This window comes from Arvicola amphibius, chromosome 5 (assembly GCF_903992535.2).
Source record: "Arvicola amphibius chromosome 5, mArvAmp1.2, whole genome shotgun sequence".
In the NCBI taxonomy this organism is placed as follows: domain Eukaryota; kingdom Metazoa; phylum Chordata; class Mammalia; order Rodentia; family Cricetidae; genus Arvicola; species Arvicola amphibius.
In genome coordinates, this window is record NC_052051.1 from 97,042,238 (window position 1) to 97,063,571 (window position 21,334).

General features: G+C 41.2%; 1 pseudogene; it reads right to left on the reverse strand.

Moving 5' to 3' along the window:
- Nucleotides 1-19,503, reverse strand: part of LOC119815297 — a 32,871-nt pseudogene extending 13,368 nt beyond the window's left edge.
- Between the last annotated feature and the right edge of the window lie 1,831 nt (nucleotides 19,504-21,334).

Here is a 21,334-nt window from a genome sequence, read left to right on the forward strand (position 1 = left end):
AATGAATTATCATATCAGGTGTTATGCCAACAGCTGGTCATAAGCTGGAAATGTCTCCTAACAACCTTTGAAAGTCATTGAGAGTCCGTAACTGATCTCTCCTAATTTGTGCTTTTTGTGTCTTAATTTTTTGCAAACCTATTTTATAACCTAGATAATTAACAGAATCTCCTCTCTGAATTTTTTCAGGAGCAATCTGCAATCCATATTAAGGTAAAAGTATTTTTACTTCTTCAAACAGTCTTTCTAAAGTAGCCATGTTTGAATCAGATAACAGAATATCATCCATGTAATGATAAATTATAGACTTGGGAAATTGCTTGCGTATTATTTGCAATGGTTGATTTACAAAATATTGGCACAGGGTGGGAGAGTTCAACATGCCCTGTGGGAGGACAGTCCACTGGTATCTCCTTGTAGGTTGAGAGTTATTATAAGTAGGCACTGTGAAGGCAAACTTTTCTCTGTCTTTTTCTTGTAAAGGTACAGTGAAGAAACAGTCCTTTAAATCAATAACTATGAGAGGCCATCCTTTTGGTAATAAAGATGGCAGAGGAATTCCAGATTGCAGAGAGCCCATAGGTTGAATAACCTTATTGATAGCCCTGAGATCTGTCACCATTCTCCACTTACCAGATTTTTTCTTAACAACAAATACAGGAGAATTCCAAGGGCTGGTAGATTCTTCTATATGTCGAGCATCTAATTGCTCTTGTACCAGCTGTTCTAAAGCATGCAACTTTTCCTCAGCTAAAGGCCATTGCTTTGTCCATATTGGTTTCTCAGTCAACCATTTTAGAGGCAGTGCTGTTCGTATCTCTGAAGGGCCATCAATTGCTTTGCATTCTTGTACAGCCCAAACAGCCGGTTTCCACCTTCTGTAATATCTTTTAATATTTCCCTCGGTGATATAGGCTCTAGAAGCAGCAGGAATGTTAATTTGCTGCAACAGGTCATGGCCCCATAAATTCACTGCAATATTGGCTACATATGGCCTTAATTTTCCTATTTGTCCTTCTGGCCCTATGCATTCAACCCATCTTGTGCTCTGCCTTACTTGAGATAGGGTTCCAATTCTCAGGAACTGAACATTTACATCCTGAAGAGGCCAATATGGATGCCAAGATTCTGGAGTAATGATACTTACATCCGCACCTGTGTCCAGTAGGCCAGTAATAAAAACGCCATTTACACACACTCTTAACTTTGGTCTTTGTTCATTTATAAAAGTCTGCCAAAATACACGTAACTCATTTTTCAGGCCATTTGTGCTTTTAACAGCAGGCATGGGGCTTTCTAATTTTCTTGACGAGGCATGTTCTCAGCAGTAACCGGAAATGACTGGACCACATTCGCCAGGGGGGCCTGCGAGAGGCCCCCCATTGAGTTTCCCAGTGGCAACAGGTTGCCTTGTTTATCTCTTGTTGATCTGCACTCATTTGTCCAGTGTCTGCCTTTTCCACATCTCCTACATAAACCTGAAGGCTGAGTCCTCCTACATCTGTTATTTCTAGAAGAGGCATTATTATTATTGTTATTGTTATTGTTGTTATTATTATTATTATTATTATTATTTCTGAAAATCCGTTGTCTGCAATTCCTTTTAATATGTCCCATCTTGCCACAATTAAAACATTTGGTAACTTGATGCCTCCTTTTTGCATTAGAAATTGCTTCTTCTACCCATGCTTCAGTGCCATAGTCAAATGATTCAACATTCATTATATGTAAGACCCATTCGTCCAAGGGCGCTGATCTCATCTTTAAAGGCCCCAGGATCCTTTTACACTCCACATTGGCATTCTCATATGCCAAAGACTCAATTATTATAAGTCTTGCTTCTGGGTCAGATATCCCTATTTGTACAGCTTTAGTTAGCCTTTGTAAAAAATCACTAAAGGGTTCTCTCTGATCCTGTTTAACTCTGATATATGATTCCAGTCTCTGTCCTGGGTCTTGAACCCTGTCCCAAGCCTTTAAGGCTGCTGTAGTACATATGGATAAGGTGTGTTCATCATAATTAGCTTGTTCCAGAGGATCGGAGAAAAGTCCTTCACCTAGAATTTGATCTAGGGAGATCTCAATTCCCTTTGCTCTTTCCTGCTCTTCTAAAAGTTTAGCCTCTTGTCTGAACATGCATTTCCAATTTAATTGTGACCCACTCTCTAGAACAGCTGATACTAATTGTACCCAATCATGGGGCATTGCCTTATTGCTTAAAGACCAAGTTTTGAGCATCTCTCTAACAAAGGATGAATGTAGCCCAAAGTTCATAATGGCTTGTTTAATTTCTTTGAGATCATTCATACGGACGGGTTCCCATGTATATTCCTTGATGACCTTAGGGTTTTTGGAACCAGTCACCTTTTCTGATGTTATTATTGGAAAGGCAGGTAGAACTTTATGGAAATTATTCCGGAGAGTTTTACTCATTGACGGAGTTAAATTTCGCCTTTCTACCATTTGCTCCTGTTCATCACAGTCTATAATTTCCTCAATCTTTTCTAATCTGCTTACTATTGCCTTCTGTAAGGCCTGGATCTCCTGTCCAGAATTATGCTCCAAGGCCTTCATGGAGGATTCCAAAACATGAAGTTTGTCCAGTAGAGTTAGTATCTCATCCTTGGATAGAATTTTCATGGCATGAATTGTGCCTTCTTGTATTGACAATCTGTCAGCCAATCTGTCATATCCTTTAGACAAAGTCCGATTTTCACATTCAGCAGTTTTAATTCTCTCTGATAATGTTTCAGACAGGGACTGAAGTTTACGATCCAAATCAGCTGTTCTCTCCTCCGCAGCAATGAATCTCTCCTTAATATCAGACTGTAGTTTTTCTAAATTTTGTTCATTTGACAGTGTCATATCAGACAAAGCCCTATTCCCTTCCTTGAGAACTTCAAACTCTTTCTTGATGTCAGTCTGAATTGTTTTTACAAATACCTCGACCGACTTAAAGTTGTCACTCAAAACAGTTGTGCCCTTTCTTAAGCATTCAACCTCTATCCTAAGAATCCTGGTTTCATTCTGTAAGGACTTTATCATTTTTCTATTTTCAAACCATGTAAGAGAGAAACCAAATACGAGAAAAATTGCAAGCCCTATAAATATCCAAGTTATGGGAATATCATATGTATCCTGCAATATTTCTACCATAGTATAATTAAATAGACTGCAGAAGCTTTCAACGGTAATATGGTCAGACATTTTTTTTTTTAATCAAAAGAAATTTTACCTGTAATGACCGTTCCCTGCCAGTAGGTGGTGAGGGCAGTAACCGCTCGGCCAAACTGAGCCTGCAGTACCAGTGGAGCTTGAATGCTGGGACGCAGGCAGTAACAGCTAGTCTCCGGCAGGTCAGGGCCCAGGCCGAACTCAGCTGGGACTGGTGCTGCCTGAGGGGTTAGGGAGCTCGGACTGAGTCACCCGCACATGTCCTTTGCTCCGTACAAGCGGGGCTGGGACGGACTAGTCTGGGAAACTGGGCTGAAGCAATCAAGAGCCCAAGGCCGAATCCCTGCCACGCAGTGCGGGAACTGGAGCTAAAGGCTCCCAAATGCCCAAGTTGGACGCCAAATGAAGGTGCGTGGTTGATCGGCAGTTATGATTCACCAGACAAGCTTTAATATATATAATTCAGTTTTAATAAAGGAAAGGAAAGGGAACTTACAAATCCAAGGTTCCAGCGAGGAGCACAGGAAAAACAAAGAGCAGGCGGGCCGCAGGCCCGCAAGATTTTATAAGTCAATATTAGCCTAAGGGGGACACGCCTTTAGACCAAGGGGGACATGCCTTACAAAACAAGGTTTTTGGCTAGGCTTCCCCTTCACTTTGAGATGATTATTAAGACCTATTAGAACTTGTGTAACAATGAGTACTAAGTTTGTAAGTGTACTGGATATTTGGATGTATGGAAAGAGGTACCTTACAGGACCTGACACCTAGCTCTGGGTCTGTGGCATTGGCTGTAGAAGGCAGGATACACAGCAGCACCTGACACCTTGTGGTATGTGGGTGTGTTTTATTTTAAGTATGGAGAACCTTGCAGAAGACAACATTTATCTTGTTTGGCAAAGAGAAAACTTGACCGCTTGATACATTAAAAATAAAATCAAGTCCCTCCCCCAGGCCTATATTCATCAAGTGCCATATTTCTTGTGTTCTACCCTCATTCTCTAAAATCTCTCACGTCCATCTTAATGATGATACTTTCTATGGCCAACTTCCTTAATAATATACTGACCCTAGAATTATATTTGCTAAGACACTGACTTATTTTCTCCATGGCTTCTATCTTATCTTGAACACTCTATTCATCAAGTTAGTGTTGTAGTACTTACTTTTAGCCCATCATTTGGGAGGTGACAGCAGTAAGATTCTAAGATTGAGGCCAGTCTTGGGATACTGTAGTACTATATTTCTACTGCTGATAGACATAATGACAAAAATCAATGTGGGAAAAAAAGATTTTATTTGACTTACATGTTTTTTTTTTATCAAAGTCTGTCATTTAGGAAAGTTGGGGCAGGAACTCAAGCAGGAGCTAATGCAAAAAACATGGAGCAAATCTGGCTACTGACTTGCTCTTCATGGTTTGCTCAGTTTATTTATACACCTCAATACCAACTTGAAGAGGAGAAGCCACCCACAGTGGGTTAAGGTTTCACACATGATTTAAACAATAAAAATGGATCCTGTAACTGGTCACCAACTGCAGATTTGCAAGCCTAGTTTCAGATGCTCAGTACATTAACCTTCTTTGCTAGTGAGCCATCTTCTCGGGTAACTGCATGGACTAGGAATAGATTATCTTGGGTGAGTATAACCAGAGTCAGAAGACAAATGCTGAAATTTCCCTAAATATACTGTTCTTAGATAGCTTTCATTCTCCAGATATAAAGCAAGAAGGAAAAAATAGGGGAGTAGCTACCTGAGATGGCTGGATAACTGGATCTATGTGTGTAAGTGGGACTTCTGCTATAGTGGAAGAAGTATTTAAGAGGAACTGAAACCTAACTCTGCTTGTATTTGTGGGGCTTTGGATTTGCGGAGGACATATGTGACAGATCCTAATATAGCCATGTCTGTGTATGAAGCTTTGGCTACAGGAAAGGTGATGCCCAAAGGACCTATAGTATCTGTATTCCTGTGTGAGACTTTGGTTATAATGGACGATACCTAGCAGAAATTTACATCCAGCTGTGGGGTGGAGTAGGGTTGTGTGTGAGGTTGTACCTAGTAGACTACACAAATAGTCCCATTTGGGGACTTTTCCTACAAGGAGCAATTTACATGAAGAGTCAGACACATAGCCATCCATATATTTGTGATGTTTTTGTTGTAAGGCCTAGACTTGTGTGTGTGTGTGTGTGTGTGTGTGTGTGTGTATTTGTATGTGGTTGTGCATATATGTGTATTTTGAGCATATTGTCTCAGATTTGGGGGTACCTTGCAGTACTGTTCAATACCCACATTTTTATATTTAGCCTTCAGAGAATGGAAAGAGGTACCTATCATGATGAGAGACACTGTTCAGAATATACAGTCTCTATAATATAGGAGATGTCAGCAGAAACTGAAACTTAGGCATGAGTGTGAGACTTCAGTTGTAATAGATAATATATCCTGACACATATCCATCTATGTGGGTGTATGTGTGCTTGTGTCTGTATGTGAGTGTGTGTGTGTGTGTGTGTGTGTGTGTGTGTGTGTGTTTATCTGTATGTATATCCAGTGTGCTGCTGTATGGGAGGAGTATCTTGTGGAATCTGACACCATGTATACATGTTCTCTCTCTCTGTGTGTGTGTGTGTATGTGTGTGTGTGTGTGTGTGTGTCTGTGTGTGTGCTTATGTGTGTATACGGATTTTGCTGTAGTGAAGTTTTCTTTAGCAGGATCTGAAACCTATGTCTGTGTGATAATCTCCATTTATAGGCAAAGGGATGAACAATAGGAAACAACACATAACCCACTATGTGATAGTCAGTTTTTGGCTATAAATTAGAGGGTACCATTCAGAACTTGATACCTAATAATGTATGTGCATGTGGAGGTTTGGCTGTAAGAGAATAGATTAATAGCATCACCTAACACATGTGTTGTATGAATATAGGGATTATGGTTAAGGGTAGAGTGTATGGAGCAAGATTTAATACTTAGTTCAAATATCCAACTTTGGTTGTAGAGATGAGTTATGTTCCAGGATCTGATATTTAGAATTGCATGTATATGTTGGGCATGAGTAGTTGGCAGGATCAGAGAACTGAAGTGTGAATGACACATCTATGTAAGACAGGCATCTATGTAAGACCTAGCTGGTCTTTAACCCAATTATGTGTGTGTGTGTGTGTGATTTGTCTGCAAGAGAAAAAGTTCCTAAATGGAGATGATACCTAGATTTGTTTGTATTTGTGTGTGTGTGTGTGTGTGTGTGTGTGTGTGACAGAGAGATTAGAGAAAGAGAGAGAGAGACAGAGAGAGAGAGTGAGAGAGAGAGAGAGAGAGAGAGAGAGAGAGAGAGAGAGAGAGAGAGAGAGAGCTTATAAATTTGTATATTTGAGGCTTTGGCTGTATGCCAAGAAAAAATAAAGAGAACCTGATATCTAGCCCTATGTGTGTTTTCAGGGCTATATACCATGGGTTTGGTTGTGTGTTTGAAGGCACTTATCAGGAACTGATACTCAATCATAGGTAACTTTTAGTGTAGGGGAAAAAGTACATAGAAGTACTTGTCACCTACCAATTTATGTTTATGTAAGCTTTTCTGTGAGGTGAAGAATCCACTACATACACATGTATGCATGAATGCATGCCAGTTGTGTGTGTGTGTGTGTGTGTGTGTGTGTGCATGTGTTTGTGTGTATTGTGTTTATAGATGCTTCGGTTGCTAGGTAGAGAACACCTCATGTTACCTATCACCACTCTTGTGTGTATGTGTGTCGGTGGCTATAGAAGAGGGAATTCTGTGCAGGGATTCTGTGCAGTACCTCACAGAAAACCATGCATGGGGTGGTTGTGGCTATAAAGGGTGGGGAGATCTTATATGACATGCTACCTAGCTCCTCGTGGGAGATGTTGATTATAAGGAAATGGGAAATTTAGTAGAATGTGGCATCAGGATCTGTGGGTGTATGTCTAGAGGGCTCTGACCATAGGTGGGGGGATACCTACTGAACTTGACCCAAAGCTCTCTTTCTTTTTCTCTCAGGCTCTATTTCTCTCTCTCCCTCTCTGTTTCTTTCTCCCTCTGTTTCTCTCTCTCCCTCTCTCTCTCTCCTCCCTCCCTCCTTCCCTCCCTCCTTCCCTCCCTCCCTCCCTCCCTCCCTCCCTCTCTCCCTCCCCCCTCCCTCTGTGTGTGTGTGTTTATGTGCATGTGTGTGTTTCCCTCTCTCTCCTTTCAGTGTTTGTGTGTGTATAACTTGGCTATTCAGAATTGGGAACACATCAGTTCCTGACATCTATTTGTGTGTGCATGGATTTGACTGTATGGGAGGATAAAGCTAGCTGGATCTGATACCTACTGTGTATGTGTGTGTGACGATTTACCTGTGGAGGGAAAAATGTAAAGAGCTGACATATAACATTGTCATGTGTGTGTGTTTTGGATGTGTGTTTATGTGTGTGGTGTGTTCTTTTGCCTAGCATGGAATGTTGGGCACAGGAGACATTTAATACATTAAATTGTATATGTAACCATAGTGAGGTTGAAGGGACATGCTGTCAGTTCATTATATTTTCCCCTTCATAGATCACATACATGGATAGATATCAGATTCCACAAGTTATAGCATTCTCTAGAGTCAAACACCACACACACACACACACACACACACACACACACACACACAAAGATATGTAAGGGTCTACTGGGTATCCAATACTGAAGAGTTAAATTTACAGACAAACATACACAGAAGAGAAAGAGAGAGAGACAGAGAGAGTGAGGGGGGAAAGGAGAGGGGAGATAGGAGGTAGAAACAAAAGAGCCCCCAACAAAGGAGAGATAGAGCTCAGCCTGCTTTCTTTCTGTATGTACACACGCGTGCCAGGTGTGGGAAATAATACACTTGGGCTCATACTGAGCAATGTGTGTTGAGAAGCATGGTGGTGTGCAGCAGGTGTTTACAACTTAGTTCATGTGGTATCACAGTTAGCAGATGTATACAGCTGAGAGAAACCTAGAATAGTATGTGGGTTTTTGAAAGAAACAATGGAATACACATGAACTACTAGGTATTAGGCCTTGTTGGTCCATATCTCACAATCACTCCTATGTATCAAATCTTTCTACATTCCATTTTGCTGTGTCTTGAGTCCTAGATGTACTGATTGATGTCTGTCCACAAAGAACACCTAGTCATTAATCTCACATTCATTGCTGCAAACTATACTGCAATCCAAAATGCATTGCATGTCATCATCACATTCATGCTACTTAAAAACTATGCAGTCAATTGTCTAATCAATCACTACAAGAACACACACACTGTTCCTTATAACATCATCATCACAACCACTGCTCTGCATATACTACTATGGATCAAGCCATGCTGGACAATTCCATGTTCCCTAAATAGATGCTAGCAGGCAGGTCCTACTTGAACTAGACAGCTCACAACTGCTGCTGTATGCATAAACTGCTGTGTTCATAAGACACTGCATAGCATGTTCCTGCTGCTCCCACAGAGACTCATCCTAGTAAAAGGGCTGCCCCCACTTCAGGCCTTCTAGATGCCATCCCCAAAATGCATCTGCCAAACCCACTCATGTACCTCTTGTTAGAGTGCTCTACTTGACACCCCTTACCCTGCCACTACAGACTAAAACACATTGCTTAGTTTCAGACCTTGCTGGACACTGACCTGAAGCTTGCATGCATTATTGTGTATCACACCCCCAGGACTCCCCAGTCCTGACCTGCATACTGTGCTTGAAATCAGGCCATGTTTAAAAGTTTCTCTTTCTACACCCGTACTGCTGTCCCAAAGCATTGAAAATTCTGAGTCATGCTAACAACACTGCCACTGTCTAGTAGTGCATGTTGCAGCAGAATGGAGCCATTTTGTGTATGGATTTATGCCTATGAATTTCTATACACACAATTTACATGACTGAAATCTGCACAAAGTAGTAATATGTGTCTGATAGGAAGAAACTTGCTGATGTCTGTGACAGCTGTGACTAGTGGAGCCTTAACAATAGCAGTGCTTGTTTTCCAGTAGTGTATATTAGAGCTAAGGGTGTGTGTCAAACTTGGTCTCTTCCCTGTAATGTCATGTAGGATGGAGGCTGGTGTTTAAGTGAATCTGATGTACTACATTTTATATGCTGTGGTTTAGGAAGGGGTTAATGTCCAACATGTCCCAGTTACTACCATTGGAGACTGAGACCCAGAACACTAGGTAGCATAGGAAGGAGTCCAGCAGAACCTTATGCCAAGCAGTGTAGGTGTGTCTTCTGCAGAAGAAGGGGGTTCAGCAATGTTAATTCCTAGCGACTGTGCAGGGTTTAACTAGAAGAAAAGTTCCCAGCATGGTCTCAAAGCTGTCCACTAATGTGTGATAGAAGGTCAAGTGGAACCCAATACCTAGAATTGTATGGGTTGTCAGAGGACTGAGGGTATGTTCAAAGAGTTTGATGAATAACACTGTCATAAGAGTGGAAGAATGGGATGTCAAGTCGAGCACAATACATACTAAGTATATGTTAGATTATAGGTGAACTGGTATCAATCAATCAACTTGTGATAATGCGTGTGGCAATAGGTTGGCAGTGAAAGATGTGATGTCCAGGAGTGCCTGCCATGTTAGTTTGTGTGAGAGCCATTTAGGGTGTCAGCAGATCCTGGTACCTAGGAGTGCATTTGGAGCAGCTGCAATGTGATGTGTGCTTCAGGGTTGTGAGTTTGTCAAGTAGGGCCTAATAACTACCAGTGTATTTTGGTAAAATGACAAGAAAATGTCCTGTATGCCCTGATATGGAGCACTTAATGTGGGACTCTGTGGGTGACATTCTGGATTCAAACCTAGGAACACATGTGAGGAATGTGTGAGGGTTTGTTCAGCAAGGACTGATACCAGGCAGTCAGTGTGTGGTTTGATGAGAAGCCATGAATGGCTCAGTACTTAGCAGTATATTGGAGTCTCTGTGTATGTGCTGTGGGAGTTATCCATCAAAGTCAGACAGCTGGCAGAACAAGTGAAGTGGCATGGCTGTACTGTCCCATGCTGGGTTATACCTAGTATTGGATGTCATTGCAGGAGCATTCCAGGAGTGTGTGAATCAAACAGTACATGTGTGTCCTTGATAGGTGGTGGAATGTGCAACAGGGTCTGATTCCTTATGTCATATTTCAATTGACATTGTGGTTTGATCAATGTATAGAAAGCCTTAGAACCCACCATTGTATGTGGGACAGCAGAAAGGGAGTTGATTAGCTAGGCCCAATATCTAGAACAATTTTGTTCATCAAGGACTGATACCAGGTTGTGATGATTTTTGATGAGGGGTATCCTTGGTGTCTTTAAACTGGCAATGTATATAAGGTGTTATTGAGGAGGAGTATGCACAACACATGTAAGTGTCTAGGTATCAGGTTCTGCAGCTTTCCCTACCTGACGGTACAATCCAATAGAGTGCTATTATCACATCTAGGTGAATAGCTCATTTCCATCCCACACAATGTGAGAGGTATCAGCCCCCAAAATACCACATATCACACCTCCACCTCTGTCTGCATTCCCACACAAAAATATGTCACTGTTCACCATGCCAAGATAAACTCCATATTCTCCCTGACACTGTAGATAAAATTGAAATTTTAGACCCAGAAAACTTTCTGAACCATGCCATACACTGTTGTAGGGGAAGCCACTTGTTCATTCCCAGCTGCTCAGACCCAAAATAATCATACAGAAACCATGTTATTTGCAATACTGTTTGGTCAATAGCTTAAGCATATTTCTTACTATCTCTTATATTTTAATTTAACCCATTTCTAGTAATCTATGTATCACCATGTGGCTTTGGCTTACCAGGTAAAGTTCTATCTCTGGTAGGGCTACATGGCTTCTTTCTGACTCTACCCTCTCTCTGCCAGCATTCAGCTTTGTTTTCTCTGCCTAGCTCTGTTCTGCCCTGCTCTGCTATAGTCTCAAAGCAGTTTCTTTATTAACTAATGGTGTTCACAGCACACAGAGGGAATTCCACATCACTTCTCCTTTTCTGTTGAAAGAAAAGAAAGGTTTTAACTTTAACATAGTAAAATTCCATATAATAAAATAGGTATCAAGAAAAAATACAGTTACAATATTTCTAGCTACTTTATCTTTTATCATAACTAAGGAAAACTATAACTATAACTACACATTCTTCAACTCCACCAAAGACTCCAGAAGGAAATAATATTGCCTAAGTAATCAGAAAGTGCATTATAAGCAACTTCCAAAATTCTGGAATTGACAGAGACATCTCACTACCTGGACACTCATCCAATGTTCTTCTGTATCATTGGAACATACATCTTCAGCCTAAAGTCCTATAGTAACCAGCAGACTTTTCCACAAAGCAGGACAATTTAAAGACAGTTCTGCCTATATTAGCAGTTTGTCAGTCTCTTTCTTTTGTGTCCTGCAAAATGTCTGGCAGACTCTTTCATAAAGCAGGAACCCTGAAGGATCATCTCACCTTTACACAGGTTCAACAGTCATTTCTCTGTGGGTCCTGCATGTCCGGTTCATACAGCATAGCATCAAGTCCAGGCAAGAGCAGTTTCTTATGCAAATAGCTAGCAAACTCCATAAGGAGCCTTTTATTTTTTTTCCATGGTTTGTTTTTTTTTTTTTTTGGTTTTTCGAGACAGGGTTTCTCTGCAGTTTTTTTTTTTTTTTTTTTTTTTTTTTTTAGAGCCTGTCCTGGAACTAGCGGTTTAAAAATTTCCATCTCCTCCCCTCCTTCTCTCCTTCCCTCCCCTTCCCTCCACCCATAACCCCCCACTCCCTCTCCAGGCCAAGAAGCCATCAGGGTTCCCTACTCTATGATAAGACCAAGGTCCTCCCAACTCCCCCCAGGTCCAGGAAGGTGATCAACGAAGCTGACAAGGCTCCCACAGAGCCCATCCATGCAGAAGAATCAAAGCCCAGCGCCATTGTCCTTGACTTCTCAGTCAGCCTCCACCATTGGCCACATTCAGAGAGTCCAGTTTGGTCGCTTATTCCATCAGTCCCATTCCAACTGGAGTTGGTGATCTCCCGTTAATTCTGTCCCACCGTCTCCATGGATGAATGCAGCCCTCATGGTCCTGACTTTCTTTCTCATGTTCTCCCTCCTTCTGCTCCTCATCAGGACCTTGGGATCTCAGTCTGGTGCTCCAATGTGGGGCTCAGTCATTTTCTTCATCTATTGCCAGGTGGAGGGTCGGGATCCTTGAGAAGATAATAAGAAGGTGAACCCATAGAAAAACATATAGTAATCCTCCTGGATATTGGAAGTAGACAAGATTGCCGGGCAAAAATTGAGAACTTGAGGGTACAGCGAGATGGGGCCAAGGGAAGATGGGGAGAGAAAAGCGTGAAGGGGAGAATGGGGGGAACTCGGAGGAATGGGATGCTTGGGATACAGGAAGGGTAGATATGGGAGCAGGGAAGCATATATCTTAATTAAGGGAGCCATATGAGGGCTGTCAAGAGACTTGACTCTAGAGGGGTTCCCGGGTTTCCAGGGAGATGCCCCCAGCTAGTTCCTTGGGCAGCTGAGGAGAGGGAGGCCGAAAAGGCCAGATCCTATAGCCATACTGATGAATTTCTTGCATAAGGAGCCTTTTCCATCTTCCTCTTGAAGTAGATTGGTACTGCCAGGAGCAGCTGTGTCTCATTGTCATGAAAAGTCCTAAGTTCTAAAAACACTTTAATGACATATTCTGTAGGTCTCTGAAAGATTTGAAGAATACCTATTTAACTGAAATGTATCTCTATATATCTAGAAAACCTAACTAACATGACAACAAGCTTGACTATTATAAATGACTATCTATTAACTTATATTTCTTAAATATATACTACATTTTTAAATGAGCTGGACAAACACAATACTTTGATCAAGATCAGAAATGCATATAAACAGTATAACAAAATTGACCTTAAATTTGTATCAATAAACCAAGATCCTTCCCTATGCAAATGTCTATATCATATTTCCATTTAAATGTAAACAAACGTTTTAAACAATATTTGGGAATTTGGGCACAGTTCTCTCCAAACTGCTTCCTGCTTTTTGTTGGGTAAAATATTTTTGAGAGTGTTCACAGTGACAATTCAGGGGGTCGTGGTCTATCAACCACATTAGTCTAGAAGGAATCCACAGGTTCTCACCCTCTGTGAAACAAAAGATGAGACTTTTTTCCAAAGTAATATATTCTTAGACCCATATTTTGAAGTCAAGAGATATTTAAGATATATATGTTGGTTACTTAGCTCCTTCACAGTCAAAAAATTCAGAGAAAACACGATAATATTCACGATCCAGACTCTCTGTGAATATTCCATCTCTATATGTCTTATTTTTCTTTATTCCTATTACTTGTTCTATAAGATTACTCTGTCTCTTTAAAGACTTTGTTTTATTTTTTAAAAACCATTTACTTATACACCTTTACTTCTCTGTCCCAAGCCTATGCACATTTATCCAAAAACTGTGACCCATTTAGAGGTCTTTTATATCTGAATCTGTCTATATTTTATATCTGTAATTTGTTTATTTATTTATTTATTTATTTATTTAGGCCAGAAGCACTTCTTAAAATGATAAGCAGCCACTAAGACTACTCTGTCTTGTGGCTCTGCCTAGTCCAACATGGTGGGGTGGAGGTCTGTTTATTGTGAGCCATGCTCACAGCCCCATTTGGGTGCACATAGTGTGTCTGTGTTGCCATTAAGCAAGTTGTAGCATTCTACTCATAAACACCATTTAAATGTTCCATTGCCAGACCTTGTCAGAGTTTGTATTTTATCCTGCTTCCATGACACATGTACTGCAAGGCTGCATATTACAGGTTATAGTCTAGAATGGCCTATAAAATAGTAGTGGGCACTGGTTTAGCAGGAAGTGAGGTTCGTGTCCAATAGGGCTCTGAATGTGGGGTGGGAAGGGTGTTCTCATTGGACATGATACACATTATATGTAGGGCTCTATAGTTGGTGTCTATTATGACATGACACAGAGGAAATAACATAGGTCTATTGGGTGCTGTTATCCACCTGGTTCTAATACCACCCAATGCATTTGGGATGGTGTCAGGGGAGACAGTGACAAGCAGTGTCAATTACTAACAAGGCTGTTTAGCACAGCAGCTGGGAGGGGACACATCTGTAGTATCTTGCCTCCTACTGGTGAGTGGGTGGTGAAACTGAACTGATACCTTGTAATGTATATGGAGTACAATATATGAGTGTTTGGGGATAAGAAACATTGTCAGGTAAGGGATAATATCTAAATGGACTTGTGGTTTTTGGGCTGCAGATGTCCATCAAGGTCTGAGACCTAGATGTTTGGGAATATATGTGGGGTGTCCAGCAAAGCATGGTTCCATGTATTCACTGTGGGGCAGCAATGGGGTGTGGTCTGCATGGGTTGACATCTAGCATTGAGAGTGGAGCAGTGCTGGGGAGTGTGCAGCACTAGATCCTCTGGCCTGTAACACCAACAGCATGAAGACTCATCAGCTCAAGCAAGTTCTATACCTTGCTTATTCTTAATGTCCCTCTTCTAGTAGGCTGAGCTATCTGAGGTATTTAAGAGTCAGAACAAAGCTGCTAGTCAGTGTTGGAAGTGCTCCTAGCTTTGGAGAGTGTTCATTCTGTTTCTATGTCACATCTTCATGAAGTAATCCTGGGAGCCACTTGGGTGTAAGAGTGGTGAGCAGAACATACCTGCTTGTCTGTCTGGAAATTCCATTGTTACCACCTACCACTGAACCACCATCTTGGCTTAGACCAGAGATTTGTTGTCTGCTGGGGTGTAATAGAATCTAGACTTCATCTAGAAATCCTAGGGTATAATCTTTCCCCAGCTATTCTGCACCATCAGTGTTTGCTTGACTAATAGCTTTAAAGCTCATGTGGTCACAGTTCATCTTCTCTAGGTTGTCTCTATCTTCCAACTAAAGAGGCTGAAATCTATGTAGGTCTCATCTGTATCTCTTATATGAACTTTGTAGAGTTTGCATCTGGGGTGCATTTGACATTTATTCAGTTTTCTAATGGGTTCCCTCTTGCTTACTTTTGCATACTTGTCCTGCAGACCTTTGTGGATAGACCATATTCTCTGCCTTGATTTCCTCGATGCATCTGTCAAAATCAGAATCAAATGACATAATGTAGGTGAATCTGTTGCTGTGATTTTTATTTTATTCTATGAGTCCACTCTCTATTCCTTCCCTGTCCAACTTTCTGGATTTTTGAGGTTTTGTGAGAAGTTCTGGAACCGTAAGTGCAGGGTCTGGAGGGATCACACTTGCCCTCAGCCATCACTTTTAGGATTAGACCCAGGTGAATGTTACATTTGTTTTTTAGGTAGCAGAATGGCATTTTTCTGAGACTATCTGAGAAAATGTCTGTCAGTTTAACAACAATGATGGCAGCAGAGGAACAGGGGGTTCTGAGAGTTTTTATTCCTTTGGATTCTTCTCAGAAACTGTAAGTGTTCTGAATGTTAATTAGTGTAAATTCACCTGAAATTCTATTTCAGAATTTGAGTATTAGTTTGTGTGTACATTGTTTCTATATGACATGAGTGAGAAACAGTACAAGTGGATGACCTCAAGTGCACCATTGTCAGGTTATTGGAGTCCAGGAAGAGAAGGACCATGGACACTGTCCTTTTCAGAAAATCCCATCTAGAGGCTATGCAGTGATGTACATTTGCTTACCAATGCTCTGCTGAGGCATGTTCTTTATCTGGGTGATCTCTGAGGAAAGAGAGGTATGACTGACATTTTTGTACTGTCAAAGTACACACGACATCTAAGTGTGGTGGAGATACAAAATTAAAACATACCCAGGGAGAGTTTCAAATTGGGTCCTTCTGTTATCGTCAGAACTTGACGAAAACTGGTACAGGTTCTGAAGCTGAATGTGGAAAAAGAATCTATCTCACTGCCCTGCACAGGATGTCCTCCTGAAGCTGTGTAGGACTTCTGAGCTTCCTTCATCTCAGTAAATGACCTTTTTCATCAATGACACCAGGGCTGCATATGCAGGTCCTCAGGTCAGGAATCCCCTGTGGACGTCTTTCAGGATGTGGCCAGGTACCTTCAAAAGAAGGAATATTGTAGATCAGTAAAGAAACTGGCTGAGAGTTCCACGTTCTCCAAGCAGAGAACCTGTGATCTTGGTAGATAATGGCAGGGTTACTTTATTGAAATTCAGGGAGTAAAGAGACAGCTATACTGCTGATTGTCTTCCAATGTGACCTTCCCTAGACCAACATCATTAGGATCTTGTCAGGCACATCTGAAGACAGGGAATGATTTCTCATGGCAGCTCTGGTACTTTTCAAGAATCAGGCTCTGCAAAAAAAGGAGGAAAAGCATTTTCCCACCATCATGTCTAAACATAGGCACTCTGCTTCCTGCACCTCATATCACTTCCTCTTGTCTACATTATACAGGATACATACTTGGTGAAAATGGGCTTCCACAAAAGATGATGTCCCAAAGAACCTGCAGATAATAGGAGAGAAAGGGCGACCAATAAGAAATCTAGAGTTGACTTGTACAACTCCATGTGACCCACCTGTACCAGACTGTTCATTGTGTCTGTGTCAAGAGTCCTGTGCGTGTACTTTAAGCAGTGCATCAACCAAATATGTTATATCCAAAAGAACACATCAAGGACTCAGCTTTGTGCTCTGTGAAGAGGGCACCTGTGGACTTTTTCAGGATAATGTGTGTGAAGATTATGCTACAAGTAGGTGATATTGACTGCCCTAGCCCCTGCTCCATCCAACAGAGAGGCAGTGAAGGAGAGAGGTGACGGATATGGGGACAGCTAGCTTCTGTTCTTTCAGGTAAAAGACTAAAGGCAGCAACATGTGTTTAGTAACAGGAGCAACCAAATTCCCCATCAGTCAAAAGGCTAATGTCAGTATGAACATAAATAAACATCATATCTGTTCATACTGAGGTTTGCCTTTGTAGAGACCATCAGCTGGGTCTGGAGTCAATGATTCTCATGGGTTGTCTCTCCTGGTGTTCACTGACTGGGCTACAGTACCCAATTTCTGCTTTTCCCAGGTACTAGATTCAGTAAAATATATCACGAATGATACTTGCCTTAGTAATCACCCATTGATGGAGAGCAGGTAAGCAAGAAGTTCAGTGGCTGTTTTTCTTTGCATGACTGGGTGCAACATCCTTCTTATTATTTAACCCAGAACAGATGAAGTATTTTGCAAGTTTCAGAGTGACTATCCTTCCATACAGGTATAAGAAGATGATCACCCCTTCTCCAAAAATACTTCCTCCATAACTGCTAGCAGACAGAGGGAAAGAGGGGAAAGATGTGCTACTTTTCCAAAGTTGTCTCAAGATCACTCTGAATCCATGCCTCTGATGTCTCTCACTTTTCCTTTGCTCCTCTGCATCATGAACTCATTTACCACATTCCTTGAAATTAAAAAAGGATGGCTTTGGCAGACTAATTTGTATTTGTATGTGGACCAGTATCGAGGATAAACCAGATCATAGAAACATCTCTTGTACAATGGAATAAAACTTAACAATCTCAGTCCTACTTCAGCCATGAGACCCACTGATGAGCCCTGGCATTCTGTCCCTTCTGAGTGGCCATTCTTCATTACAGAGAGCAGTTATCTGCATGGAGGGTGTCAATGACAACATCAATGAAACTTTCACAGGAGGATCTTTGCTGAATGCTTCAAATCTACAGGCCCATGGGTCAATGTAGGTCTGACCCCTGATAAAAAAGCATAATTCCAAGACTACAGACTAAGTCATGTGTCTTGGATAATCAAGTAGTAGAACAGTCAAGCAATATCCACCATGCAATCTCGAACAACATGTCAATATTCCATTCACAGTGGTACCTTTTTTGTCCTGTTTGCTGTCACATTCCTGTTAGGAGACACATAAGGTTCTTAAAATCACAGTAAGGACCCCTTCGTCAAAAGCTGGAATGAGTCAGCATGTGGTGGGAGTGTCTCCTGTGAAAAGAGAGAAATTGATACAGGCAGCATGCAAACAAAGCAGCAGGGATGTTTGGTGAGGGAGGAGGAGACTCACCTTTGTGCAGTGTGAGATAATATCTCAGTTGGACCTGACCTTGAAGGGAAAGACAGAAGAATGAGTTTTGATGTGGTATGTCCATGAAGACTGCTCCTTTAAAACTTCTAAGTCATAGACATCTTTGGGGTGAATTTTGGCACAAGACTCAACACTGAGAAGGATGCTACGGAAGGCCAGCCATTGGACATACCTCCTGTTAACTATGGTTTTATTTGGAGAAGCCTGCCGTACATGATGGATTACCACCTCCTATTCTTGATTTTTCTACTGCATTCTTAAACAAACTTCCACCTTAAATATTTTGAAATATTTAGTTCGGGGTCTTGATGCATATATACTTTTGGACTGTCCATTTTCAGGTTGCTTATCTTCTCCCACTCATTCCTAGCCTTTGGAGTTTTCTTCCCTCAAAACCTTTGATCATCTATAGTACTTTTTTCCCTTTAGTCAACACTACATCTGGCTACCTCTACTGATTCTGCCACTTTTCTGTATAACTTCAGCTGAAGCATTGCAGGTTAATGGTGGTGGTGGTGGTACTGTGGAGTAAACTGTTTGAAATCAGATTTGCTAATTTACATAGGCCTAACCATCATGTCATCATTGTAAAAAAGCATGAGAAAACATATAGATTAATAAGCACAGAAGTGCATCTTGGGCACCCCATTTAGCTGTGTGTGTGCAACTTCAATGCTCTGTCCTTCCAGTGGTGCCTCTTCCTTCTGAGAAACATGGCTTTCTCGTGAGAGTGGCAGGCAGCAGCACAGAACTCTCACACAATTCCCAATTCTCTTCTTAACCCTCTTCCAGCCATTGGACAGACTGCTGGCAGAGGCTGAATTTACAACTTTAAGAAGGACACCTTTCATGTTGTTCTTGTATATTGCTTGAAGGGAAGATCTCTGAGTTCCATGAGTGTCAGTTGTGGCCACACCATGTGAGACGGCTCACTGAACTTTCATTTTTTCAAAGGATGTACTCTGAGACTATGCACTAACCTCGGCGGTGCTCATATCCTGAGGTTCCTCACAGAGCAAATACTGTACAGAAGAAATGCATTCAGTGAATGGGCATCTTGAGGACCACTCGTTGCAAACCATGCCAAACTTCTGCTCAGGAGAGGAGTAACCTCAGGAGCAGCACACGTGGGTACTGGGTGGGGAGGGTTGTCCTCCTTCAGCAGGCAGCACAAGGTGGCAGGCATGCTCAGGGTTCTGCTCCCTTGCTTGCTTGAACACTTCTCATCATGCCCCTTATGTTCAGCCAGCAAAGCGAAGGTGGGGATGGCAGGCTCACTCACTATCCCCTTAGAAGGAAGGGAACATGAGAGCACCTGCTGATGACACAGTGACACAGGCCTGCAAGGACTTAGTGGCAGATTTCGTGAGGTCCTGGGGTGACTCGTGGTTTAAAATTAGGTTTGTGGCCATGATGTTATTGAGTATTTTTCTTATGTAGACAATCACAATGAGATGCACAAGCAAAATGTTTTGAGAGAATGTATAAGAAATGTAGTATTGGGATTCAGCATTTCTTCCTTCATGTCTGGATAGGTCTTTGCTTTGAATGGGAACCTTGCTGTCACCATTACATATAGAACCACTGCCATGCTCCAGATGTCAAGTACCCTTGCATCATACTCTGTGTCATTGAATAGCTCTGGAGCAATATTCAATTTTGCCACAAAATCCCTTGAACCTCTGCCCAGAGGTGACTTGGTGTTTTATCTACTGTCTGAGACAAGTTTTGACAAAAATGCCACCTATCAGGTAGGGGACATGGGGATTAGGAAAATAAAGAAGAGGACACACTAACAAATTAAATAATAAAACAGAAATCAAAGGATAGTATTGGGATGGAGTTCTAGTGAATACTGAAATCACCCATGTTTAATTTTCCATATGATTTATACCTTAATACAAAGGGGGAAGAAGGCAACAAAAAACTTCTTTAACATGCTACAAAGGACAATTCACACAGTTAATTACTTTAAGAATTTTAGCCATCAAGCTATTAATCCATTTATTAGCATTCTGTTGTTTAGGCAGAGAAAAACCATACTAGATGGGAAGACAGGTTAGGATGTTCTGCAAGGAGTTGGAAAAGAGAAAAATGGTTAAAATATATTGTATAAAAGACTTTCAATGGTAAAATGTCAAAAAAGACTGGTATGACTGTATTCATGTATGAAATTTACATCATTTTTAAAAAGAATGAACACTAATATTAGTCCTACTACTCATTAAGATAAAGGGGAAGCAACACTTTCCAAGATGTTCTACAAAACCTCAAAGAGCCTATGACCTGACATGTTCACTTGAGCTGTCCTCCCTTGATCCCAAATGTTTGATAAAAAAGCACTGACTTTCACCCACAAGTTTTCCATATGTGTGTTTTGTGACACCAACAGATAAATACACACACAACAAAATAAATGAATTCAACATATATTTATAATCCTAAATATAAAATAAACAGACATTATAAGCCACCTATTTACAGTCATAGACAGGGCAATCCTTTTTGAAAGTACTTGAACTTTACCAACATGTTCAAAAACAACATGTTCATGCTCAAGATCAGCTATTTACTGAGGAAGAGAAGGGCATTTCTAACATAAGAGTTGACAAATAAACATGTGAAAAGGATACAGGTTAAACAACCCATAGCTCTATAATGAAATTTAATTATTTTCCAGAAAACAGATACAAATAAGGTAACCATATTATGTATGACATACCAGTCTCAAACATTAAAACACGGCACTGAGAACATGAAATAGGAGGACAAGAGTCTTCCTGGGGTGGTCCACAGTGTTCCGGCCAAGGGTTTAGTTATCATAACCAGCACAGAATCTTTAGACAAAAGAGTGATGAACAGAGTCCCAGGTGGATATGAATGTAAGCTTGGACTCCTGATTCCTCAGGTAGTAGAAAGATGTGCAGGTTGCCTAGTCCCAACTCCAAAGTAGTTTTGACAACAAAGAGAGAATTTGGGGTTCAATGAAGGCAAAATAGTCTAGGAAGAGAGCAACC